A 26,014-nucleotide genomic window follows, 5' to 3' on the forward strand; every position below is an offset into this window, starting at 1 on the left:
AATTCTCCATCTCACTTTGATATAGGGTTTTAAGAGATGATAGAACAGCTACAAGCTCATTATGGAAATGAACTTTTATCTATCTACAGCAGGTCCCAGAGTCTTCAGAGCCTTATAGCCTATTCTTTGACCCTGATACCAGGGTCAATCCACAAAAGTCAAATTACAACACAGACTTCAGAGGAAAGATATAATTATCTTCTGTTATGCCAACCTGGCCTTGAAAAATAGCTGGAGTATTGGGAAAGAAAGGAGAGGTTTTAGAAGTAAGCTATTAAGAGAACAAAAGCAGGCATTTACTAAAAAGCTATCCACTAACTCTCATTTAGAAGAGGGGTCATTGCAGGCATGCATGTGTGCAACACTCCATTTTTTTTCAAATGGACTCTTACAACCTTACCCAATTATCTAAATCCTGGCATTTGTACAGTTTTCTCATTGGCTTCTAGCAATGGGTTTTTGTTTTCACATGCTGTAGTCGGGAACAAAATGTGTCCCCATGACACGGGTGTTGACTGCAGCTGTTTGATGACAATTACAAGTTCATCCCAATGTTCTCTCACAAATGTATGTGATGCTGCCACCTCTGCGGCTCTGGTGTTCAATGGACCTGGTTGGTGTTGAAATGTTCCTCCATCTGACAGAGTAGTGCTGATGAAATCTTTGAGAAATGGTGACTGCTCTGCCAACTCTTTGTCAGCTTTCTCTGACAGACCTCGAGGATATCCATCTAGCCTCAACTGACATCTAAGGCAGTCATGATGCCAGTGCTTTCGTCAAGTTCAAGAGGCATGGATTTCTGACAGCACGATGATCCATAGCAGATTTCTTCCGACTAGAGACGAAGCCCCTCCACTAGAGATAATCACAGCACTGCATTCCATTGAATTAGGCCAAATCTCCAACAACAAAGGAAGAGAATCAAGGCAGGAACATAATTTGAAAAGAGACTTTACTGACTTGTCCCATGTTTGAGACTGAGTTATCCTAAAATGAATGATACTCCAAGTTCTTAAATTAACAAGAAAACAAGTAAACAAGACAATATTTGTTTGTTTTCAGAAATTATTCTGATATACGAGGTCAGACAATTAAGTTCACCAACTTTCCAGCGTGTGTAAGCACACGGTGGAAAGTCTGCAAATTTAATTGTCTGACCTCGTATGCATTTCAAATAAAATGGATTTCCTTCCTTATATCACAAAACCTTATTCAGAAAACCTCCTTTCTACTGTGATTTCACAAAACATGCTCTTCTCTGCGTGGGTGTGAGCGTGACTGTAGGCTTTAGATATAAACCTTTTCCAAACAGATGGTTCTTCCTTTAAACGTGTATAAATTATGGCTTTGACAAAGAAGAGCATTTAAAAATGCTGTTTTAGGAAGGAATTGAGTCTTTAGAAAATGAACAAAAAGGATGTAGAAATAAACCCTTTTCATTAAATGTTAAATCTAAATATTCAGACTCTAGTCACCTTACCAAGAACCATGACGGAAAACACAGTGAGGTCTCTTATCTCTGCTTCCTGGCTTTAAGTTAGCAAATCCCATGTTTCTGAGTTTTAATTGTCCATCAACGATATGTTTCCAAATTTAATCTACTTCTTGGCAGTAGAATCAGCAAAACATTTGTTCCCTTTCTTCTGGATACAGCTGCAATCAATTGGATGCACAAATAGCATGAAAGATGCTACAGGGAAATCTCTGCCCCTTCATGAAATGGAACAGAAATTTGGATGATGGTAGTTTTTACACAATCAAAACAAAACAGAGCAAAAAAGATAATCAGGCTAACACTCTCCAAGCATGCAATTGGAAAGGCTTATTTTCCCCTAATTCATAACGCTTTCAGTATTCTTATATATTCATAAACTCCGTTTAAGGCCATGCCAAAGGGAAAGTTGCTGGTATTATGGTCATTAATTGAGTAGGGAAATAGGAGCATGCAGAGGGTTTTTACATGGTCATTTATCCATTAAAAACATTCACAAAATCTACAAGCTACTAGGATGGTAGCTCAGTACAAATACTGAAATAATCACTTTGCTTAAAATTCACACATGTAGTCTTGTGATAGCTCAAGCTTATTAAATACCCCAAATACTGTTAGTCGTTCATCCCTGGCACCAGGGTAAAATTTCCTCTTGTGTGAAATTTAAAATATGTAATCTTCACTAAGTAGCACCATTTCCTTCATTAAATTAAAAGAAAGTACCTCGTGATCAGGAAATAAAAGAGTTACTAATTTTATACACTTTGGGAATTAAATAAATTTTTCCCAAGTTGGGCCTAAATGGCTAATACCAAATTAAACATTTCACTTGACCTGGCTGGCCAATTCAAAGAAACAGGGAAACAAGTCATACCGAATTCCTTATAGTAATTGAGGAAGGATGGAAATTGAAAAGATAAGCAGATAATACAGTAAATCAGAAATAGTTCCTACCATGCTTCCCCGAAAATAAGACCTAGCCATACCATTAGCTCTAATGTGTCTTTTGGAGCAAAAATTAATATGACCCGGTATTATATTATATTATATTATATTATATTATATTATATTATATAAGACCCGGTCTTATAGTAAAATAAGACCGGGTCTAATATTAATTTTTACTCCAAAAGACACATTAGAGCTGATGGTCTGGCTAGGTCTTATTTTTGGGGAAACATGGTAGAAAAGTAATAACGAGAAAAATTCTGAGCTGTCCTAAATTAAGTTACAGCAGGCTAAAGGTGAAAGGAAGAGGTAAGAGGCTGATCAGTTAATGGAACTATGGGTCGAAACCAACAAAACACTGCTCACATTCCTAAATGTATGTTAAAACTTTGAATCAAATCCCAGGAGGGTATCTGAAAAAAATAGCTAACCCCCAGAATCCCGCTTATGCATGAACTTTCCAGACTGTTGTCCACAACTAATTCAGAGGCATCCAATATTTCTTCCTTACAGACTATGCACCTATCCCAGAATTTGTCTGCTTTACCTTCTCCTGCACCCCCTTATCTAGCCAATGTAAATTCCTTCAAAACAACTTACATCTTTCTTCCTCATACCCATTGAGTAAAAAATCACCATCAACTCTAGGATAGCAGACATGCTGTCTTCTCCAGCTAGCCCTGATACTGGTGGTTTAGACTGCATGCCCCAGGACCTAGTCCTTTTCCTGGCTAGCATATGGCTCAATAAACCCTTTCTTTTAGGACACCTTTTGGCCTCAGAGGTTTTTGTTTAACAGTTAGTATTTAGTACAATTAGAGAGGAACTCAGTAGCTATAGCAGAGAGCAATGATAACACTCAAAGCAGGTAAGTAATTCTATACCTAAATGTGAAAAGTGAAACAATGATAATAATCATGTGAGATTAGTTTAACGACTTAGGGTTAGGAGAGAATTTCTCACGTAGAAATCATAAAGCATTAACCTTAATGGTAATATGGATAAATTATACTACATTACAATTAAGAATTTCTATTTATTAAATGACACCATTAAGGGGGTGGCCGGTTAGCTCAGTTGGTTAGAGCATGGTGCTGATAACACCAAGGTTGCTGGTTCGATCCCTGCATGGGCCACTGTGAGCTGCACCCTCCTTAAAAGCAAAGCAACAAACAAAAAAAACAAGACAGCATTAAGAGAGTAAAAGGGTAAACCAACAGTGGGAAAATACACTTGCAAAACGTATGAATAACAAGAAGTTCATATTCAAGATACATAAAATGACAATTAAGAAACAAAGCAACAGAAAAATGGGTAAGAGTCTTGAACATGCACTTTTCAAAAGAGGACATCTGAATGACCAATAAACATTTGAGAAGGTGCTCAACCTTAGTCATCAAGGAAATGCAAATTTAAACCACAAATTCTAGCCATAACAAACACACTGGCTTGGAAAAACTTAGAAAGACTCGCAATTCCAAGCACTGTGGACATACTGCTTGTGGTAGTATAGAAACCATTTTAGAATCTAGATTGATGAATCTATTTTAAAATTTATTGGAATGATAATGGTTAGTAAGTTTACATAGGTTTCAAGTGTATAATACTGCCATTTGAGACAAATGGATGGATCTTGAGATTATAATGCTGAGTGAAATAAGTCAGAACCATAAGACTTCACTCATATGTGAGATATAAAACTGAAAGAAACAAAGGGACAAGGCAAACAAATAAGAAACAAAAACTCATAGACACAGACAATAGTTTAGTGGTTACCACTGGGTAAAGGGGGAGGGCATGGTAGATGAGGGTAAAGGGGATCAAATACATGAAATATATGGTGATGGAAAGAAAACTGACTCTGGGTGGTGAGCACACAATGTGATATATAGATGATGTATTACAGAATTGTACACTTGACATATTTTTTAAAGTTGAAGACACTCGTATCCCATGGCTCATCAATTTCCCTCTTGCAACAGATACATGTAAAATAAAGTTAAGAGCAGTATTGTTTGAAATAGCCAAAAATTGAAAACAATTCTAAGGTCCATCAACAGTAAAATGAATATTCTGTGGACTAAAAGAGCACAATAACATGATAGCTTTCATATAAAGTATAAAATAGGCAAAACTAAAATATAATTTTTAGGGACACATATATTAGTGACAACTTTATAAAGAAAAGCAAAGAAATAATTGTGAGGAAAAACATAATAGTGATTGGAGGAGGGAGGGAGTTGTAATCAGGAAGGGACAAGTAGGAATTTTGGGGTGAGGGGATGGCAATGTGCTATTTTCTGCTGGTGGTAGTAGTTACTTTGACATTCACTTTATAGTTATTCATCTAACTGTGCACTGATGTTTTGTGCTCTTAATATGTGCATCGTATTGCCCAATAAAATGTTTTTAAAAGGTAAAAGGAAATACAGTAAGTGAAAAATTGTGGATATTACAGATATAAACCTCCAAGATTATTTTTAATCGTGTTCATGTTACACAAATTGTACTTGTGCTTTAGAAAAATTGATAGCAACATACATGATCCAGAAAGCAGAATCTCAAACTGTTTATACAGAACAGAAGAAGAAGTGCTCTGGAGAACTTTGTTAAATGACACAAAAAGTAGCTGTAATGATGGTAAAGATGGTTGTCAAAGATGCATATGAAGGATTACAGTAACATTATTTCATGAAATAGAAAAGGAAACGTTTTAACATATTACTTATAACATATGTGATGAAACCTTTATGTGTAACCAAATTAATGAATAAAATCAGTTTGTAAAAATCTGATCAAACAATGACCAAAGAAGTAAGAAACCAGGAAGCAGATTTCTAGTTTTTGCCAATCTTTCTGTCTAATTTGGTCCGGCTTCACTGCAGTAAAAGCCAGCTGCTCTTGTGTCATGTTTATGCCATCACTACTCTAATTTTTCTTTCCTGGAAATCATCATTTTTGTTTTCCTCCTTTTTCCAACTTTGACCCAATTCAAACCCTACATCCTCTGCTTACTTATTTTGATCTTTCTTTTATTTTTATAGGTCCATTTATAGGTATTTTAGCCTTTGCTTTATATTCTGTACTGAATGCACATCACCAACTAGGTTGTAAGATTTTTTTTTTACATAATTTACTCATTATTCTTCATACCCTACAGAAGTTATGCTCAACTCAGACAAGAAAAAAAGCCTCTTGGGGAGTTGTATGTTTGTTTAAAATATAGATCCCACAGTGTAACACCCAAATTTTCTAATTCAGGAAGTCTAGAGTGGAGCTCAGGAACCAGCAGTTTTCAATTAGTTCACCAGTGATTGTGGCATGCATTCAAGACTGAGAATAACCCCATGTTCCTAGCAGGTGGATGGAATAAATCATTATGTAAGAAGCTCTAAATAAATGTTGATTGCTTGAATGATGAAAGACAGAGTATAATATGTGGAAGTTTTATTCCTAATCAAACACAGTTCATAAAAGGAAAGAATGTTTCATCTTTTTTTTATAATTAAAGTCTATTGGGGTGACAATTGTTAGTAAAGTTACATAGGTTTCAGGTGTACAATTCTGTATTACATCATCTATAAATCACATTGTGTGTTCACCACCCAGAGTCAGTTCTCCTTCCATCACCATATATTTGATCCCCTTTACCCTCATCTCCCACCCCCCACCCCCCTTACCCTCTGGTAACCACTAAACTACTGTCTGTGTCTATGAGTTTTTGTATGTTTCGTCTTACAGATGAGAAAACTAAGGCATGAAAGGTAATTTGTCCAATGACATATAATTAGTGAGTATCAAATATGGACCAGAAACTATGTTCTTAGTGCTGGTCAAATGTTCTTTCTACCACAGTAGAGTCCCAGGGCCAGTAGCAGAATCCCAATGAAATACTGCACAAAATATTTCATTAATTTAAGAGATTCAAGGTTCTCATTTAAAAATTCCATTACTAATCAGGCACATCAAATGTTGCTGCATTTGGTTAGAATAGTCTATAAATTACCTTCCTCTGCAACCTATTAAACATTTTTGCTGTAATTTTGTGAGACTTTGCCCTTGGACAGATCTAATGATTAAGATCTACCCAAGAATCTTCCTATAATTATTATTGAGGACCAGATACATAATACAAATTACAATTATAATGAATGCTCCAATATTTAATATAGATTTGATCAATTTAAAGAATATTTGAAAAAACACTTGTAGTTTATAATTTAAGCCTTTCCATCTTGCTGAGTTCTGAAAACAAAGAGAAATTCTGAACAGGCAATTTTCATTTCTCTATTCATTATTTCTAATTGCCCTAATACTTTTGCAATCATGTTCCATTTCCTGTCCAAAACACTCATTAATGATATGAACTTGCTATTCTGCTACAACCAGTCTTCAACTGAAGAAGATGCAATAAAATTTAGATTATGACCTGAGCAAATTATATATCATTCTATAAACGGAACGTATGAGCTCTCACCCTTTACCGGCTCTCCTTTTTTCCAACTCATCTCCCGTTTTTAAATTCAGGCCTCTCAAAGTCATAAACACTTCAATAAACAGTCCCTTAACCTACTTTCTGATCACCAATAAGTATGCCTTGTACCTACATTGCCAAGAGAGCATGACGGCAGAATGTTTTTGCGTAATTTCAAATATTCCCTGATCACTAACAAATTAACTGATCAATTGAATAAGACCAATTAAGAATGAAAGCATACCTTACATAAACATACCCAACCAAATTTTCATTGCATGAAAGAAAACCATAGAGAAATTAAATAAGATTTTTATTTTAAAACATTTAATTTTGTCAAATTTACCCATGTGACAGAAAATGATAAAGCACATCTTATTAGACTTAAGAAATTTAGATCAGAACGTTTGAATAAAAGATTCTCTCCAAACTGAACTTCACTCTCAATTCATTTAGCAGCACATGTTTAATGAATTTTAAAATCAAGTGGACTGATTTTATGTTAATAAGCAATAATAAATTATAGATTAATATATGCAAAGAAGTAATCAATTAGTATGTACAAGGTGCTACGCTAAGTATTATGAGGGACATGTAGCCACTTGCCTCCAAATGGCTACATCATTAAGGGAACAAAAAAAAATGCATAATGGGACAGCTGCTGATAAGGGATTTTTATAATTATGTAGCCTTCTTTACATCTATCTATGACAGTGGTTCTCAACCAGGGCCAATTTTGACCCTCAGGGGACATTTGACAATGTCTAAACACATTTTTGGTTGTCACAACTGGTGAATGGATAGGCAGTGCTACTAGCACGTAGTGGGTAGACATCAGGGACGCTGCTGAACATTCTATAATGCACAAGACAGCTTCCCCTCCAACAAAGAATTATCCAGTACAAAATGTCAATAGTGCCAAGGTTGAGAAACCCTGGTCTAGAGGTAGAGACAGAAAATCACCGTGGAATCAGATTTTTGTTAGTAAGGGAAAATTTAGTTCAGCTACCTCCCTTAGTCCTATAAATATAAGACCAGTAGGTAGACCAGTAAGCTGAGTTTGTTACATGTGGAATTCTCTTTGGACCTAGTCACCACTGTAGAATGACATGCTTCGGGGACAATGAAAGAACACATATAGAGGGCTAAAAGATGTCATTTTGGAGTGTGAGAAAGGGCACGCACAGCACAAGCAAACATACAGCTGAACAAGAGCGTCACTGCAGTAGATTTCCAACGGGTTCTGGAGGACCAATGGATTGTGCAGACTGACAATATGTAAACTATACTAAAACCAGTGAGGCTCGTAAAACTCCCAGTTCTATCTATGTGGCTTTTGGAAGGCAAGAGCCCTTTGATTAGTCCATAGTCTTGGTGAATGATTCAACAGAAAAAGAGGCCTCTGGAGGAAGATAATAAACTTTTTATAAATGAAAATGAACAATCGACCGTAAAAACAAAAGTTGAGAGATACTGTGCCGGTCCACCAAACTGGTGCAGCAGATCATACATTATCGCAAATGCTGTCATTGCTCTGCTCAGGTACCTTTTACCTGGCCAGTGTACCCATCCCCTGATGCTGTGAAAGTTGACTGCTAACAGCTCATAGCTGCCTCTATTCTTGGGAGAACTGAGCTTGGCTGCCAAGAGCTTCTTCACCTGGGAGGCTATGCATCCTATCCCAGTATCCCTATAACTGACTGATATGGGTGTAAAAACTCTAGCCCCCTTGTCTCAAAGACAGACAATTCCATAATTTGATTTATGCTCTAGACTTCCCTGCCCCCCCCTGTGGCAGGCCAGCCGCCACAAGTCGATCGGTTCCCGAATGGGGGAGTGGGAATGAATAAAAGACACTCTCACATATGATGATGGCGATCACGGACCCCAGTGATCCTGGAGACACTGAGTTTATTTTACTGCACCCATATATGCAGTTTGAGTACGTGCAACTATGTATTAACATAACAAATGTAAATTCTTTAACTTTCACATAGAGGATACAAAATATACCGAAACTCTCACAAGTCATTATCTTATCAATTGCCCTGATAGGCATCAGCCTTCTGTGTCCGGAACTGGCCGTTCCCACCACATTCCTCAGCAGTTTACAAGCTCAAGCTCCCCCCAGGTGCAGGCAGAGACAATTGCCTCAGGGGGAGGAAACAGGTAGCATAAACCAAGCCATTCTGTAAAGCTTAGAGTCACCTGTAACCATGGCTCCCCACACCCCCCCATACCCTCTACTGAGGATCAAGTCAAAGCTAGACTTTACCTGAGACCACACATCCTTGCTCAGTTTTCCCTTTCCCTATCCTGCTTCCACTTCTTCCTTTAGGTTTTGCCCTAAGAGCATGCACTCAATAAATTATTTTCATGCTGAATCCCTGTTTGAGACTCTGCGTTTAGGGAACCTGACATACAACATACGTGAAATCAAGAAATGAAAATAGAATGTAGGACATGGTGGTATGGAAAGAACGACTCACGTTCTATGCAGGAGCAGGAGACAGGGCTGGGGTGCATGACACACAGGAAGTTAAAAGTGAAATACTTGCCCAAAGCTGGGACTCTTTAAGGACTGCATCCTCACAGAATAGGTATACAGTAAGTCCTCACTTAACAGCCTTGATAGGCTCCGTGACATTGGGTGAAATGATGTATTAACACAACCAATTTTATCATAGGCTAATGGATATAAACAAGAATTAAGTTCCTATGCATCTCATCAACGTTGTAACAAAACTACATTATTTGAGGACCTGATGCACTACAAAAACCCTACCTACTGACAGAGGGATAGCAGGAAGCCTGGGCTTTGAGTAACAACAACATCAAAAAAGTCTACAGAAAAATCAAAACCCCCAGGATTTTACCTCATTTGGATTTAGCATCCTAATTCATATTATCTGCATAGCCCAGGGACCTAACAGCTGAGAAATCCATATAACCTCGGTCTGGGGTAACACATGGCAGATAATGATACATGGCAGATGTAAATGCATAAAGCTCTCTGAGGGACTTTTCCTGTGATGTTCCTACATCAGAAAATAAGTCCAAATAACAATGTGTTCATAATTCAATGAAGAAGAATAAGAGGAGCAGGAAAAGGGAATCAGTTCCCCAGATATCCAGACCTAAAAGTTATATAAATTTCTATTTTTTAGCAATGGCCCAGAGATAGAAAAATAGAACAAAGTAGCATAATAATAAATAAAGTAACAGACCTTAGGAGTCCAGCTCCTGGCCAAAAATCCTATGTGTGATTTTTCAGGTCCAACCATAGACAATTACAATGGCTTTACCTGGCAAGCCTCCTGGGGCAAACTGTCCTCCCATCCGGGACACGGGGCAAAGCCAGTGCATTACCATCTCCAAAAGGAGCCCTGGATGGACATTCCTTTGCACAGATCTGCATTCCTAGCGGGAGTGCCTTCATTCCACAGCCTCTTTTTGGAGGGCCTTCAGCAAAAGCCTTCCTCGGGTCTCTGCCAAAACCTCTAGATGGGGGTAGGGGGCACTCTTTCTCTACTCTAACTCAATAGTCACTACTTTTCCATTCCTCACCCTTTCCTCTCACTCTCTCCTGGTCCCCAGGGCCATAAAACTGCAGGAGCCTTTTGTTCAGGGCTCCCTTGACAGTGAGACCATCGTTCTATGTCTGTGCTGGTCCACTTGACCTTTGACCGGCGTGCTACTCAGTGGGGGGGTGGGGGTAGAACAAGGGTACTGGAACTTGCTCTGGTTTAGCATCCTGCTTATGGTGTCACAGTAAGTGATCAAAGTATTAACTATAACTTTCATTTTGGCCTCTTTTAACTGGTTACTCCAACACCTAGCAGACTCAGCTCTGTTCAGCTAAGCTGAATGGCTGACAAGACCTAGATGTGTGCATAACACAGTTTTGGTATATAACTGAGGTGGTGTCACAACACAATGAATAAAAGATTAATTATTCATTCAATGATGCTGTGACAATTGGTTCTCCAAGAAGGAAATAAGACAAAATTTGATCCCTACTTCAAGTGATATGACAGGAAATATTTAACAACCCATTCTGTGGGGTTTGGGTATTGGAGGGCTGATTTTTAGCACTTGCCGATTTCTGTGGTGTAAACATTCCCACCAGGGATAATCCAGCTACTGTGGTGATATCCTGAAATACAGAATTGGGAAGAGATGCACCCAATCATCCCTCGCAAGCTGATCCCAGCATAACACTGCTACACCACACAACATACAAAGAATATTAACTCCAGAGAGAGTGTAGATCTAAATGTGAAAAGCAAAACTTTAAAACTTACAGAAAAAACAGGTGACTATATGACAAGTGGATAAGAAAGAAACTCATAGTAAGACCAAAATAACTACAAACTTCTTCCCCACTATGAAATCACATTGATAATAGTGAACATTTACTTGTGTGTTTCCAACTCGGAGTGTTCTATGTTATTTTAGGTCATCAAGAGAAAATCCTAGTACTTAAAATTATACAACAACATGAACAAATGAAGATATATGTATATATATATATATATACATATTTTTTTTAAATGCACAGCTTTATATATTTAATGCACAGCTTTAGCTTCACACTTCTAACAGTTAGGTATAGGCTAATATTTAGAAGGGGATCTTCAAAACCAAGAAAACCACCTCACTACAAAAGCCTTAAACTTGCTGCATTTCATTAACTATGCATTTATTTCCTCAAGCTCATTTCCCATTAAGTTCTCAAGAACTGTAATTCATGTCCATTCTGCCGTCAGCAAATGTATTTCTTACATTTCAAATAATGGGGGAAGTACACAGAAATAGCTGAAAAGAACAAATAAACAATTTCTGTAATGAAATGAGAATGCTCAGTGCAGGGTGTTAATTATGGTAATTGCATTGTAAAAATTATTTCAACAATTACCAAATTTTATACATTTAAAAAGAAGTGCTATGTGTTAAATACATTTTATTATCACATTAGGTGATTTTAGTTAATAACTAAAACAAAGGTTGAGATGCAATAATTAATTAATTACAAACATTGATAATAATAAACAACATACAACTAAACTAACGATAAACATTATAATCCCTATGAACAAAATAGTTGGGTTCAGAACTTCCTCAAAAAGGTTCCCTCTTTAGTTTTACTTACTATAAGCACATTAAACACGTTATTTAATTATAGAATTATTATCACACATAAAGTATTTCATGGTGAGTCATTTATTATCAAAAGTAAGTTATTGAAAGAATGAAGAAGAGTTGAGGTTGCTATACTGGTAAGGGGAATGGAAAATTACACATCAGGCCGTAATTTTAGATGTACGCTCTTTTTTTATTCTGTTTGATTCTACCCTCACAGCTATATGGAGGAGAGCCACAGAGGGGAGAGAACACTTTGTTCAACCTCTGCATTCCTGGTTGGAGAAAAAAAATCATTGAAATGGAACCAATAGCCTTTGCAAGTTCACCAGCTAGGACATTTTTCTGCCTTCCTTTTGCAGTCACATATTAAATGAATATCAGAAGACCTGCAGAGAGTTCACCACTGTGGTTCACAAACATGTCTGTGCATAAATATCTTGGGGTACTTGCTTTAAATACAGGTTTCTGGGCCTCACACAAATGATGTTGATTTAGAATATAGCATCCAGAAATCTGTATTTTCAGTACATGCTTCCCTCCAAAATTATTCTGATTTAGCCCATTTGTAGATAGACTAGCATTTTGAAAACCACTGCTAAAGTTTCCTGGGCAATAGTAGTGTGTTTTGGGTAGGGGAGGGCAGGATGTGTTCATATATTCATATCAAGTAGTGAGAGCAAAAGAGTTATGGTAGATATCCTTTGTTTTCTTGTATGGTTTGTTTCTTTGTTTTCTTATATGGTAGGTATTCCTTTCCTTATATGATGTATATCCTTTTCTTGTTATAATTAGTTTTACAGGTCAATGAACAAAATCAAAGATCCATATGCTTTTGTGCTTACAGTTTTCCATCTACCATGGTCCAAGTGAATGTCTTGAACATTCCACCCACTCAACCATCATTTTATCTTCTAAATGAACACTTAAATCTGTCCATTTTTCTCAATTCCACTGCCAATATGCCAGTCCAGGCCTCTCTTAACACCTATCTGAACTCTAGCAACAACCTCCTAACTGCTCTTTCCCCGAGGCTTACTTCCCTCCCATATATTCTCCACGCTCCTGCCATTGCACAAATTCCTTTTTTCGCCCCACAAGATCCTTAAAGAGCTGGCCCAATTTACCTCGCCAGCATCTCTTCTTCATAACCTGTCCTTGTTCTCCACACATCCTTAGCTTCCTGTAGTTTTTCTAGTATTATGACTCTTATGAATTCCCATCCCTATGTATTTACCTGGTGAACTCTACTTATCCTTCACGTCAACTTTTCAAGTGTGTACTATCTGTATATTTTGTATTTCACAACTTCTGGAGGAAGGCTTTAGCTTTTAACATTTTTATGTAAATGAGGGGTTGACAAGTAAATAGTTCTAAGAAAAAAGAGACTATTCAGAAACAGCAGACTTGTTGCTAGTAATACCCAGTTATTCCTGTCTCAAGCTCCTCTGAAAGGACTGGTCCCAATAATACCTAAGATTTTTAAAATTCTTGTTGTAAATAACTTGTCATCTTATACACATAACTTATGTCAAAACCACATCTTAAAAGACCAAATTATATTCTTACAGACTACTTCATGTTGGTGCATCTATAAAGTGTCTTCTATATAATATGGAGTAATACCCAAAGGAGTAAATATTCATCTCTATGGTACTTTCTTATCTCTCAAGACTGGTTTTATTTTCTTTTAATTTCTTTTTTTTTTTTTTGGTAAGCGGAAAAGGGTAGGCCAAACTATGCGCTTATCTCAGACAGTTTGAAATTTGCTAACCCATCTGTTCAAGTAGAACATTTCAAGAAAGCTACTTTTAAGTAAAAGCAATGTATAAAATGACTTAAACCTGTATCAAAACAGAAAACCTCATCATCCAATATGGATATATTGGCATCATGTAAAATCAGAATTAAAAAAAAAAAAAAGGAAATATGGGTATTATGAAAATCACTGTTGAAAGTTAGCATGATCACATTGAAATACTGTGCTTGCTGGAATGATTGATCCATACTATCAATGAGAAACAGAGTTGCTGCTCCTCAAAATGGAGAAGATGTCTGAAAACCAGAGGATTTTAGAGAGCGCCTCTTAGTGCTTCCACGGTATAAGTTCATGAAGAATGACCAAAAACCCATACCAGCAGCATCACTAAGAGCTGAGACTCCTCCGGAGTAGTCTTGGCTTACCATACTACCAGGTAATCACGGCCAGCAAAAGATTTTGTTGACAGCACATGAACATGAAATGGGTAGTAAACACAGGAAGTTTGATATTCCAACTATGAGCTGCAGAAATGAGGACTACAGTAGACATGTTCTCATCCTTGCTTTCTTTGTAGATATCTGTGTAATTGGCAAATGTCTGCCTTTTTTTTTTTCCTTCCTTATTATGTGAAGAAATATTAGTAGTTCGTTATTAACCTTGTAGTTCAGTCTTTAGGCTACAGGATACCAAAAGAGGAACTAAGATCCTCCAGAGATGGAGACAGTGACTGATAAGAATGCCGATCTCCTTTTGTTTGTATGAATGTTGGCTGCAAGAGGAATAGATGTTGCTGTTGCTGATGCTCAGAAGTTTAAACAGAAGCATGTATATGCATGCTATTTGCCAAAAGGGAGAACTGATGAATATCGCACGCTGACTTGTGGCAACATTTATTATTACCTTCTATGATATCCCCTTTATTGCAAGAACTTAAAACACTGAAATGGCATTTCCCAGACTACCAAGCCTCCACCTTTTTCTCTCTCTATTTTATAGTTTATAAATGAGATGCTTTCACATGAGATTTGGAAGAAGGGAAGCAAAAGCCATCTTCTTCCATGACAGTAGTGGGAGGCAGATGTTTGGATTTCCCTGATTTGTTTGAAGTCGCTTCTGTGCTCTCCTGCTATTCACCCTTCGCAGGACTGAAGAGGAGCTGTGAAGTCTTCAGAGGATTCCTTCATTCTGCATGGTAATAACCCTCGGATTCTCTGTGGCAGTGAGCCTCAAAGCTAGGGGCATCACCCATGGCATTCAGTCCTCCACCTTTCCAATGATTTTGTAAGCACCTCATTCCATGTGTTACATCTGTTTCTCCTTGATATAAGTAGTCTGATTTCCTGTTTTCCAGAATGAATACTGACTAATTTTAAGTTCCCCACTGTTTTGAACTCAAGAACAAGTTAGAGGAGACAAGATATATTTTATAAATAGATGCTGAAAACAAACTTTAAGTGAAATGAATTAACATCTTAATGGATTATGGTTAAGAGCTCATCAACAAGAAAGCACAAAATAGGCAGTGTTTGACATTAATGTCATCAACCTAATGAAAAGTGAATGATGAAAATAGCAGAGATTAAAACATATTTTTGTGGAAATATTCAACTAAAATATGTTGAAACTTTATGATTCCGTAATGATCTCATAAGTAAAAAAAAAAAATAGTTCCCTAGAAAATCTATTTTAGCAATAGTCATATAATGACCAGACACAACCACTGTCTCTGATATACGAGTTTCTCCTTTACTTCCACTAGATTTGAATTAATATTATGATACTGTACATTGTCCTCTTGAGTCCCAAGTTCTTTCTTTTCCTATTTTAAGAAAACTCATAAACCTTCAGGGAGCTTCAGAGATGCTGGACAGATAGCAGCGGCATTAAAAAAAAAGTTGAAAATAATTCAGGAACACCATACTGAGCATAATACTCTTCAATTTTCATTCAAGTTGTTTTCAAATTATCAGGTAGGAGGTGAAAAGTTATTGTAGCATAATATTTCTTTTGTCTAGCACCATACTTCTATTTAATCATTTAATTTTGTAATTAAGGCTCTCTAGTGAATAATTACATGGTGAATGATAGCTATAACATACTATACAACAGATTACAATAAATCTAACTGTACTCATATAACTTTACCTAGAATCTTCAGACACTTAGTGTACTAATGCTTACACTGTCATTTAATTGATCATTGCCGTAGTCACAGTCTTAGTACTTCATTAAGTGTGAGTAATGTTGTGCCTTGTCAACAACCTACACATAATGTACAACTATGACCTTTTCCCTTATTTTACTTTTCACATAATTTCTGTTTCACGATAAATATAAATCACAGCAGGCAAAAGATTTTTGAAGATCACGATGCTACTCTCAGGAGCTTTAAGGCACTGAGCCTTTACCTTTTCTTTCACCAGCAACCTAGCTGGGGCTCAAAGAACTAAACTGATTAGTCTTTCATTGCTATACCAAGTCTCTCCAAATTGGGAATTTTCCATAACCATCCTGAAACAAACAAGTGGTATTTTTATATGTATTATTTTTAAAAATTATTTGTAAAAGAATTAAACAGTGCATTTAACAGTAGCTATAATTTACTAGCTTCTACTTTATACAAAATTTTGTAGTGTTTCGTATACCTTCATTATCATACTTATTTTTCACGAGAATCCTCTGCAGAAAGCATAATGATTACATTTTATAAATGAGGGAATTGAGGTGAAATCAACTTAATTACTGTTTAAGTGATGAGGTTTAGAATTTAGGTCTATCTTAAGTCAAATCCCTGCCCTTTTCAATACATGATAGTGCTTTAAAATGTCAGTTTGTAGTAGTATAAGCTGTGCTGATGGAGTCAAGACTTAATATAACCAGCCGCACAAATGCTTTAAATGAGAATATAAATGACAACTTCAGATCATTACTTGATTTTAAATACTACATTATTAGAGTGAAGATTTTCCAGTTTGGGGAATCTAAATTTATGTAAACATACAGGAAATAGTATCTAACTTTCCCTAAGTCAGTTTTTCCAAGTGTGAAATAACTGCTTGCATGATATTTCCCTCGGTGTGAGGTCTGGGGTTTTAAAAACTCCATGGGTGATTCTAATGAGTTTGAAAACCTTTGCTCAACACTCAAATATTCTGCCACTTATATGCCATTTCTAAGTGTCTTAAGGTATTTGTTAAAATAGCTTACAATGATTTGTTGCTGCTTAATCCCATAAAAGATAGAACTGAAAAGACTGCAAGTAAAATCCAGCAAGAGGATGTAGCAGTAGCTGTGACAACTGTAGTAGAGGGTCACAAAAAGGGTGATACTTTCTATCAGGGGAGGGCAGAGGAGTCTCACTTTAAAATCTGACTTCATGATTCAGAAAGATTTCTAGTCTTTTGTTCCCCATTTCCCTCCTAATTTATCCCTCCAATTATTTGTGGTAATGGTGATGCTGCTTTAAAGTGACCCCACAGTGTTCTTTATGAAATGATGATGCAGTTTTTCCGAAAACTGCACTTCCTTTAGCTTCACTTCTTCCCACACCCAATCATCAGGAAAATCATTATTCACCAACTTCATGAGGTTCACGTCTTCTGAATAATTAGGACACTTTGTGTTGTAAGGGACAGAAAACATAATTCAAACTGTTAAAACAAACAAAAGGATTTAAAGCTCATATAACTGAAAGACCAAAGGTAGGACAGGCTTCAGGTGTGATTTCAGCAGCATTTCTCTCCAGCTCTTTTTGGTGTGCTGACTTTGTTCTCAGGCTGGCTGACTTCATGGTGGTGAAATGGCTACTGCAATTCCAGGCTTCACAACGCACAGCATATTTTCCAGACAGATACACACACACACTCACACACACACACACACACACACACACACACACACACACTTCTGTCACTGCATTTCCCCTTGATTTAGCCAGCTTAGATTACATGCCGTGAACTAAGGATTCTGGACAGAGGTAGACAATTCTGACTGGTATAAACTGTAATGGGATCTTCTTTACTGAACGCAGAAAGATTTCATGGGGAATGTACCAGAAATCTGGATTTTGAGTCCTGCTTTACTGATTCCAATTGGGTGTCTCTGTATTTCCTAGTAATGTGTTCAACCATGTGCTTGAGTTGTCTGGCATCAAATTCAACCTCACATAAAATGCTAGTTTCATATACGTTTCTCTTCTTGATTCTATCCAGGTCCTTGATCTATGATGATAACCTATTAGGTCTGTACTAGGATCTTTCTATTGTTGATGATCTGTCTCAAGAACCCCAAATTCTCCTATGCCCAACTGAGAAATCAAAGTCAAGACTTTAATTTTTGTTTCTAGAAACAATTATTCTCTAGATCCTTTCTTCAATAGCAACATCAAAAAACAAGGTTTTAATTGCTAGGTAATTATTACATTTGTTATATTTGCTTTAAAAAATGACATGAAAGATAGCTTTTATAAGACCGCTTTGTAAAAGAAAAAATAAACCAACACACTACCCTTTCTATTTATTTTTAAATAACATTTGTTGTTTTTACTTAATTTTAACAATAGATGAATCTTCCACAATCAAATGATGTATATAAGATAATATGCATCTATACCCTTCTTTTTAACTGTAATATTAGAATCCATTTGAAAACTGGGACTTTTTTTTAAGTATCTGAAAAGTGATTATAATATAGGCAGCAAGATAATCTAATGTAAACTCAACACTCCAGTTTAGGGATACAGAATGAAGAATTTCCATTATATAAGGGGTCTTGAAGAATAACTAGTAAGGATGAAAATACACAAGAAGGACAAGTAAACAAGAGCATTATTATGCAGACATTTATAAACCATTAAGCATAAGCATAGCTAGGGAAATAGCGTTCTGTTTGGTAGAGATAACCACTCTAAACTCTGATACATAATACTTTCAATGACAAATACAATAATGTTTATATTACAAGCAGAATGAAATGCAGTATCTTTGCACAATATGATACGAGAAGCAAAAGAATAACAATGTTCATTACTTATGTACTTCTGATCAAAGGAAAAAGATTGAATAATAATATTGTTACAAGGATGTATAAGGCAGAGGATATTTTTAAAATGTAGTTTTTCATTGAAAGATTTCCTCAGATTTCACTCTTGCTGTATACTTCAGAAGATGAAGTTGAAGGTTCCAGTTGAATCAAATTATCAAAGTTTATAGATTGTCATGACTTCAATCAGAAGCATCATAGGCAAAACCACAATAGGATATGACCCTCATTCTTTTTTATTTCCTCAACACTAAATGTAATGACAATCAATTCAAAGACAATAAATAATCACTTTTATGAAGCTATATTATATAGACAATTTATAAAGCTATGTTGATTTTTAAATGAACTTACATCTTTTATTTTAATCTCTATACACAAGAATGTGCAAATATTTTAAAAGTTGAACATTAAATATAACTGAATGGATTTATTTTTTGGAGCTACAAGGGCCTTAGTAGCACTACCTTTCAAGGGAATATCCTGCTAAAAGAACTATATTCAGATTCAAAATTTAATGAGTAGAAACAACTTACACTTTTGTTTTTTGATAAGAATTGAGCTATTTCTAAACAATAACAAAATTTACATGGTATTTCTTAATTAAAATTTTTCCCAGCAAGAGCATCCTGAATAATATACAGTAAATTTTTCTTTACTTCATGGGAATTTAAACAAGTAAATGACAAAATGTAACCCACAGGAAGATCACACATTTAAAACAACACAGAGCATTGTCATGATGGATGATGAAACTGTTTGCCCATTTCATGTTAATACATTGTTCGTGATCCATGATTTATGGCACACTTTAAAACACACCTTCTCTCAACCATAGCTCACACCCAACTGACTGCACAGAGCAAGTTGAAACTTGTCATACACAGTTACAAAGGTACGACACACCGTGTTCCCTATTGAAGATCCCTGCCTTTCCATTAGATGGCATTCAGCAGCAGCATTCACCTTATTTTTGTGATCACAAAGGCTCCAAGTCACACATTGCTTCTGGTATGGCAGTTTCTGTTAAATAAAAACATTATGGTGTGTCTTCATCCACCTTATTCACTGGATCTGGCACAGTGAGGCTTCTGGCTCTTCCCCAAAGTCAACATGACCATGAAAGGTGAACGTTTTGAATCGATTCAAGACATCGAAGCAGCCATGACAGCACAACCAGAGACACCCATAAAAGAGGACTTCCAGAACTGCTTCAGAAAGTGGCAAGAACAGTGGGATAAGTGTGCTTGAAGCAAGGGAGGGTATTTTTAGGGGGATTAATGGCAATGTGTCTTTTACTGAAATAATTTTTTTTTAATTTAAGCAGTCACCGTATTTTTTTTATCAGACTGTGTGTGTGTGTGTGTGTGTGTGTGTGTGTGTGTGTGTATCCCTTAAACATATAAAAAGATGTTCAAACTAAGTGATCATAATAGAGATGCAAATTGAAAGTATATTGAGATTACAGCAAGTCCTCGAATAATGTCATTTCATTCAATGCAGTTTTGTTAAAATATTGTCGAGATGCCTTAGGAACTTAAATCAGGTTAATAACAATTACCCTATGGTAAAATTGGTCTTGTTACATGTCATTTTGCTTAAAGTCTCAGAGCCTATTGAAGATATTAAGTGCAGACTTACTGTACTATTTTTCATATATCAGATTGGCAAAAATTATGACAATGCATTCTGCTGATGAAGCTGTAGGGACATCAGCACTCTTACTCCTGTAGGTGGGAATGCAGACTCATGCAACAGTTACAGTGGAGAACTTGTTAATATCTTACAGACACTACAAATGCATGTACTTTTTAACCCAACAATCCCACCTCTAGGACTTTCCCCTAAAGACACAATTCCAAAAATAGGAAAATACATATGCACAAGGTTATTCATTGCAAGGTAGTATGCAATTGCAACATATTAGAAGCAATTTAGATACTTATTCATAGGGAAGTGGTTGAATAAACTATGTAAAGTGCAAAGAGTATCTATAGTATGCTAACTTTAGATTAAGGGGAAAGGGCAATTAAAATAATATATATTCATCTACGAGTTCTCAGGTGTAAACAAGAAACACACGAAGGATGAGTCAGAAACAAATTATGTTTGTTACCTCCAGGGAGTGCACAGGTGTGGGATGAAAAGGGTTGGTGGTGATAATGGGGTAGAGGGTTTGGGGTAACACTTCTTTTACTATACATTTTTGTTCATAGTTTTAGAATAATTTCAATATTTCAGATGTTTATAAAAGTACAGTTAATCAGGATAGGGAAAATAAAAACTAAAGTGGAAAATAAACAGAAAAAAACAAAGAACTTAACGGTATTGCAAATAAATAACATCTCAACACTGAGGGAGGGAGAAAACTAACTAACCCAACTAATTTATTAACAACTTATTAACGTATTAACAATATACCCTCAGGCTACCGTCCAAAAAAGCCACTCTAAATAAACACTGAATTCTATGTAAAAGGTTTGTTTTTCCCAGTGCTATACGCTAACAATTCTGAAATACTTGTGGGTGTGTGTATACCAGGATTGGACAATGGGTGTAGCAAATTATAGAGAAAAGGAGACAGATTTCTTACTTTCCGAGGAGGGAGTTACAAATCTGGAAACAGTGGAGGTTAGAATGAGTTTTATAGTTTTATATAGGAATCAGATTTGGAGTTAACAGTATGAGCTCATTGTTTGTCAGATAGATGACAGATAGGTATATGCATATATATATATGTGTATATATATATATACATACATACATATATACAGACTTACACATATATGATAGATACATATATGTGTGTATGTGTATATACACATATGTGTGTATATGCATGTGTATATACACACACAAACAAACAAACATACACATTCTAGCTTTGTCCACTGAAAGTATCTAAAGTAATGGCATCCCAGAAGTAATGAGCACCTAGTGTCCAGATTTTGGTCTCTACATATTAATATCCATCGTAAGTAATCAGTTCTTAGAGAAATGACTGATTACAGATCTGCTACAATGGAAGATACAAGATGATCCTGGAACATCTTGCTGTGTCAGAAAGTGATGATGAGGTCATGTCAAAATGACACAGGACGCAGCTTGAAGGGGTTCCCAGTGGCCAAATCTGGGACAATTTGATCACCAAATAATGACGAAATGGTTAATAATCCACTGAAAAAAATAAAAATGCGTAAGTTCATACTGCTATCCATATGAATACATGGAAAAGTAGGGAAAGCTCTTATTTGTAGTAAAATGTCAACTGGCAAACATAAAAGAATTTATAGAATTGTAAAAATCAACAGTTTTTCACCATCATAGGAATTAACGAGTCAGGCAAGAATCATCAATGGATGCTAATCTAGTGGGTACAGATTTGATAGAAAAATGGCATATTAAAATAAATCTTCTCAAAGTATCTCTCTAAAAGATACTTATTAATTGCAAAAGAAAATATAGTAACTTTCGAATTGGGAAACCTAACTGATACCATCTTAACCAAAAGACCAAAGTTAACATTACTTCTAATAGTTACCGTCTGATAGGCCACATTGAAAAAGACACAATATCACTTCTCTGTTGTTCCCGCCAAAGATGCATAAGCTAAATATAATCATGAGGAAACAACAGTCAAATATAAACTGAGAAACAAAACTCTTAAAAAATATGAAGGTCATGAAAATCTAAGATTAAAGGTATTGAACATGACTGAAGAACAGTTTTAGATTAAACAGAACTTAAGAGCCATAACTAAATGCGATGTGTGATGCTGGATTTGTCCTAGGAAGAGATTTTTTTCCTTCTGCTATAAAATTCACTGTTGAGCAAATGACAAAATTTGATTAAAGTCTATAGACTAAACACTAGGATTACATCAGCAGTAATTTCCTGATTTTGGCACATCTGTGGTTATGTAACTAAATACCCTTGTTTTTAAGAAAGTAAATATTTAAAGGTCAGTGGGCCTCATGTCAATAAATTATCCTCAAACAATTTAGAAAAGATAACATATCTAGAAAGAGAGTGACAAAAGCAAAGTTGATAATATGCTAACATTTTAAAAATTTGGGCAAAGAATATTCAGATATTCTTTGTACTATTCTTGCAACTTTTCTGTATATTTGAAATTATTTCAGTATCAAAAAGTAAGTTAAAAAGGAAAATAGTTTTCTTTAAAATGGAGGATCAGATTAAATAAAAATGGCAAAATATTGACATTAATTGACAATGGGTGATAGCTTCATGGTGGATCATTAGACTACTTTCTACTTTTGTGTATATTTGAAATTTTCAGTAATAAAAACTTATAAAAGACTGTAATTTGATTCAGAAGTCTCAACTCACTAAAGTATGAAGAAACACGGGAAACTTTCTTTAGGAACTACTATCTACTTTTCTCTGTAGCATCTACTTCCCCTTGAGTAATTGGGAATAACTTACTTTAATTTCATAACTTCTCAGTAACTTTTGATTTTTAAATGATTCTAATTTCAGATAAATATTTAACAACACTACATATTATCAAATATCACCACCTAGTTCAACTTCCCCTTCCTTCTAGATGTTCAGATCTCTCTCTGACTGCATTAGTCTGATTTTGGGGTTGGGGATATTGAGGGCATGTAGTCTATTCTTTTTCATCTCTCTCTCTTCTTCCTTATCCTTCCTTATCCCACCCTATCCTTTATCCACTACAGAAACAGTGACTGAGGAAAAGGGATATATTTTATCTAGTGATCATCAAAGCTATTTCAAAGTACAACAAAGACTTGTTGGAATTTTAGACCCAGAATAGAATGTGTAGTCTATAGACCTTAACAATGCAAAAATAGTAATCATTTAAACAACAAATTTGCAGTTAGGAGGAGGTAGAATTAGAAGTAGTCAATAGAAATGGACTAACATTGAAGCTGATCAAATTAACAACAATAAAACCCTCTAACTTAAAGTTTTTCAAAATCATTTTTCTTCTTTAGAAGACATTTTAGGTAGCAATCTCTATTGTGATGAAGAAATATTTGTCTGAAGTAAATCAATTCCTTCAGTTGCATTTCTTTTCCTCTTTGTTAAACTCAAGTAAAAGAAGCATAAAACTTTTTAAATTACATATATATACAAGGTCTGAGAATTCAGTTGGTGAACTCATCCTAGAAAAAGTGCTACATACCTCATTGCTGAATAGCACTACGGTCACCTTTGAAGTACTCCCCTTGGGAAGCTGTGCACCAATGCCAGCACCTAGTCCACCCTTCAAAGCAATTTTGGAACTCCTTTTCTGGAATGGCCATCAGAGCTGCCGTCGTATTACCCTTGATGTCCTGAATGTCATCAAAATGTCTTCCTTTCAATATTTCCTTTATCTTCAGGTGAAGAAAGAAGTCACTGGGGACCAGATCATGTGAGTAGGGAGGGTGTTCCAATACAGTTATTTGTTTACTAGCTAAAAACGCCCTCACAGACAGTGCCATGTGAGCTGGTGCATTGCCGTGATGCAAGAGCCATGAATTGTTGGTGTAATGTTCAGGTCATCTAACTTTGTCATGCAGGCTTTTCAGCACTTCCAAATAGCAAACTTGGTTAACTGTTTGCCCAGTTGATACAAATTCATAATGAATAATCCCTCTGATATCAAAAAAGGTTAGCAATATCATTGCAACAAGTTTGTGAGCTTAACTGTCTGAAATATATATATATATATATATATATATATATATATATATATATACACACACACATATAGTGACATCAGCAAGATGGTCAAACAAGATATCCCTTGCTTATATCCCCCCTTCAACGATAATTACTTGGCATCCATCCAAGACTAAAGTGCCCTGTAAAAGCTTTGGAATTCATAGAGAGACTGTGAAATCTCAGTGCAATCCAAAACCTAGGAGAGCCATTTTGAGAAGGCAGGCTTGCACCCAGAGAGCTGACTTGCTGACCATGGTCCTGACTATAGGCCCAGAAATAGTTCCATATCCTTGAGAAGTCAGTTACAGCCCTGTTTGACTTTGAGTCTGTTACTAGCAACATATGCCAAGGGACATGGGAGAAGTCACATCCAACCATGCGTCAGGTATTAGGCATACAGACCACAGTCCCAGCTGTGGACCCTGAAATGGCCCATGAACCAGCTCTTCAGCAGCAGTCTGGCAATCCCTGGAAGTAAGCCTACCAAACTCAGACTCTAAATTCTGAAAGGGTACACTAACTGGGTTCCAGCTTGGCTCAGCATCGGTCCGTGAACAGTCTTGCTGGCATAGAGACCCAGCAGGAGATACTCCCGGCCCTACCTCCTGGAGATCTAGAGAAGCCCTACACTCGGCTCCAGTCCTTCCCAGCCACAATACACAAGCAGTACTCCTGGCACAAGAACCACTGGGAGACACTCCCAGCTATGCCCCCAGAGAGCCTGAAATGGTTCTATATTTGGTTACAGCCCCTCCCAGCAGGTTCCATTAACAGTCCTGAGGAGACACTCACACCTGCACCTCTGGAGATCATCAAATGGCCCTGTACTTGGCATTAGCCCCTCCAGCCACAGTCAGGGAGCAGTCCAGTGCACCCAGGGACCGTTGATGGGAGACACACCTATCCATGCCTCCAGAGCCAGGTCTATAGTCCTCAGTGTTGGCTGTGGAAAAGGCCCATGATTCCAGCTCCTTTCATCCATAGTCCAGGGTCAGTCCTGTCTACTCAGGGACCTATACAGTGACCAGGCAGCAACCCTCCCATGGACCTTGCAGGTACCATACCCATCTGTACACCTAGTAATAGACCCACTAGCTGAGGATACAAATGTGACTGTGAAGTAGACCTTTGTTCCAGTGTCACCCTACTGAACAAAGTACTGGAGGCAATGACATCCACCCAAGGACCAGACAGGATCCATGCCCACCAAGCCCCTCATAATCAGCCTGCCTACCTCAGACACTACTGTAGACCCAACAACAGCCTCGTAACCAGTGCTGACGAAACATGACAGCGATCCTGGAGGTAATTTCCTCGGCCCAGGGAACAGACAGGAGAAGGTCTTTACCTGACATACGTAACAAGGATATAACATTGGGAAGAAGTGTTTCCTCCTTCAAATGCACAGACTCCAATGCAAGGCTACACAGATCATGAAGAATCAGGCAAACATGATATC

General features: G+C 36.6%; 1 non-coding gene across 1 annotated transcript; it reads left to right on the forward strand.

The window, feature by feature from the left end:
• The first annotated feature begins 3,502 nt into the window (after nt 1–3,502).
• Nucleotides 3,503–3,576, forward strand: TRNAI-GAU (transfer RNA isoleucine (anticodon GAU)). The gene has a single exon. It is a non-coding gene; the product is annotated as a tRNA-Ile (tRNA).
• Nucleotides 3,577–26,014: the final 22,438 nt, after the last annotated feature.

This window comes from Rhinolophus sinicus, chromosome X (assembly GCF_036562045.2).
Source record: "Rhinolophus sinicus isolate RSC01 chromosome X, ASM3656204v1, whole genome shotgun sequence".
NCBI classification, from domain to species: domain Eukaryota; kingdom Metazoa; phylum Chordata; class Mammalia; order Chiroptera; family Rhinolophidae; genus Rhinolophus; species Rhinolophus sinicus.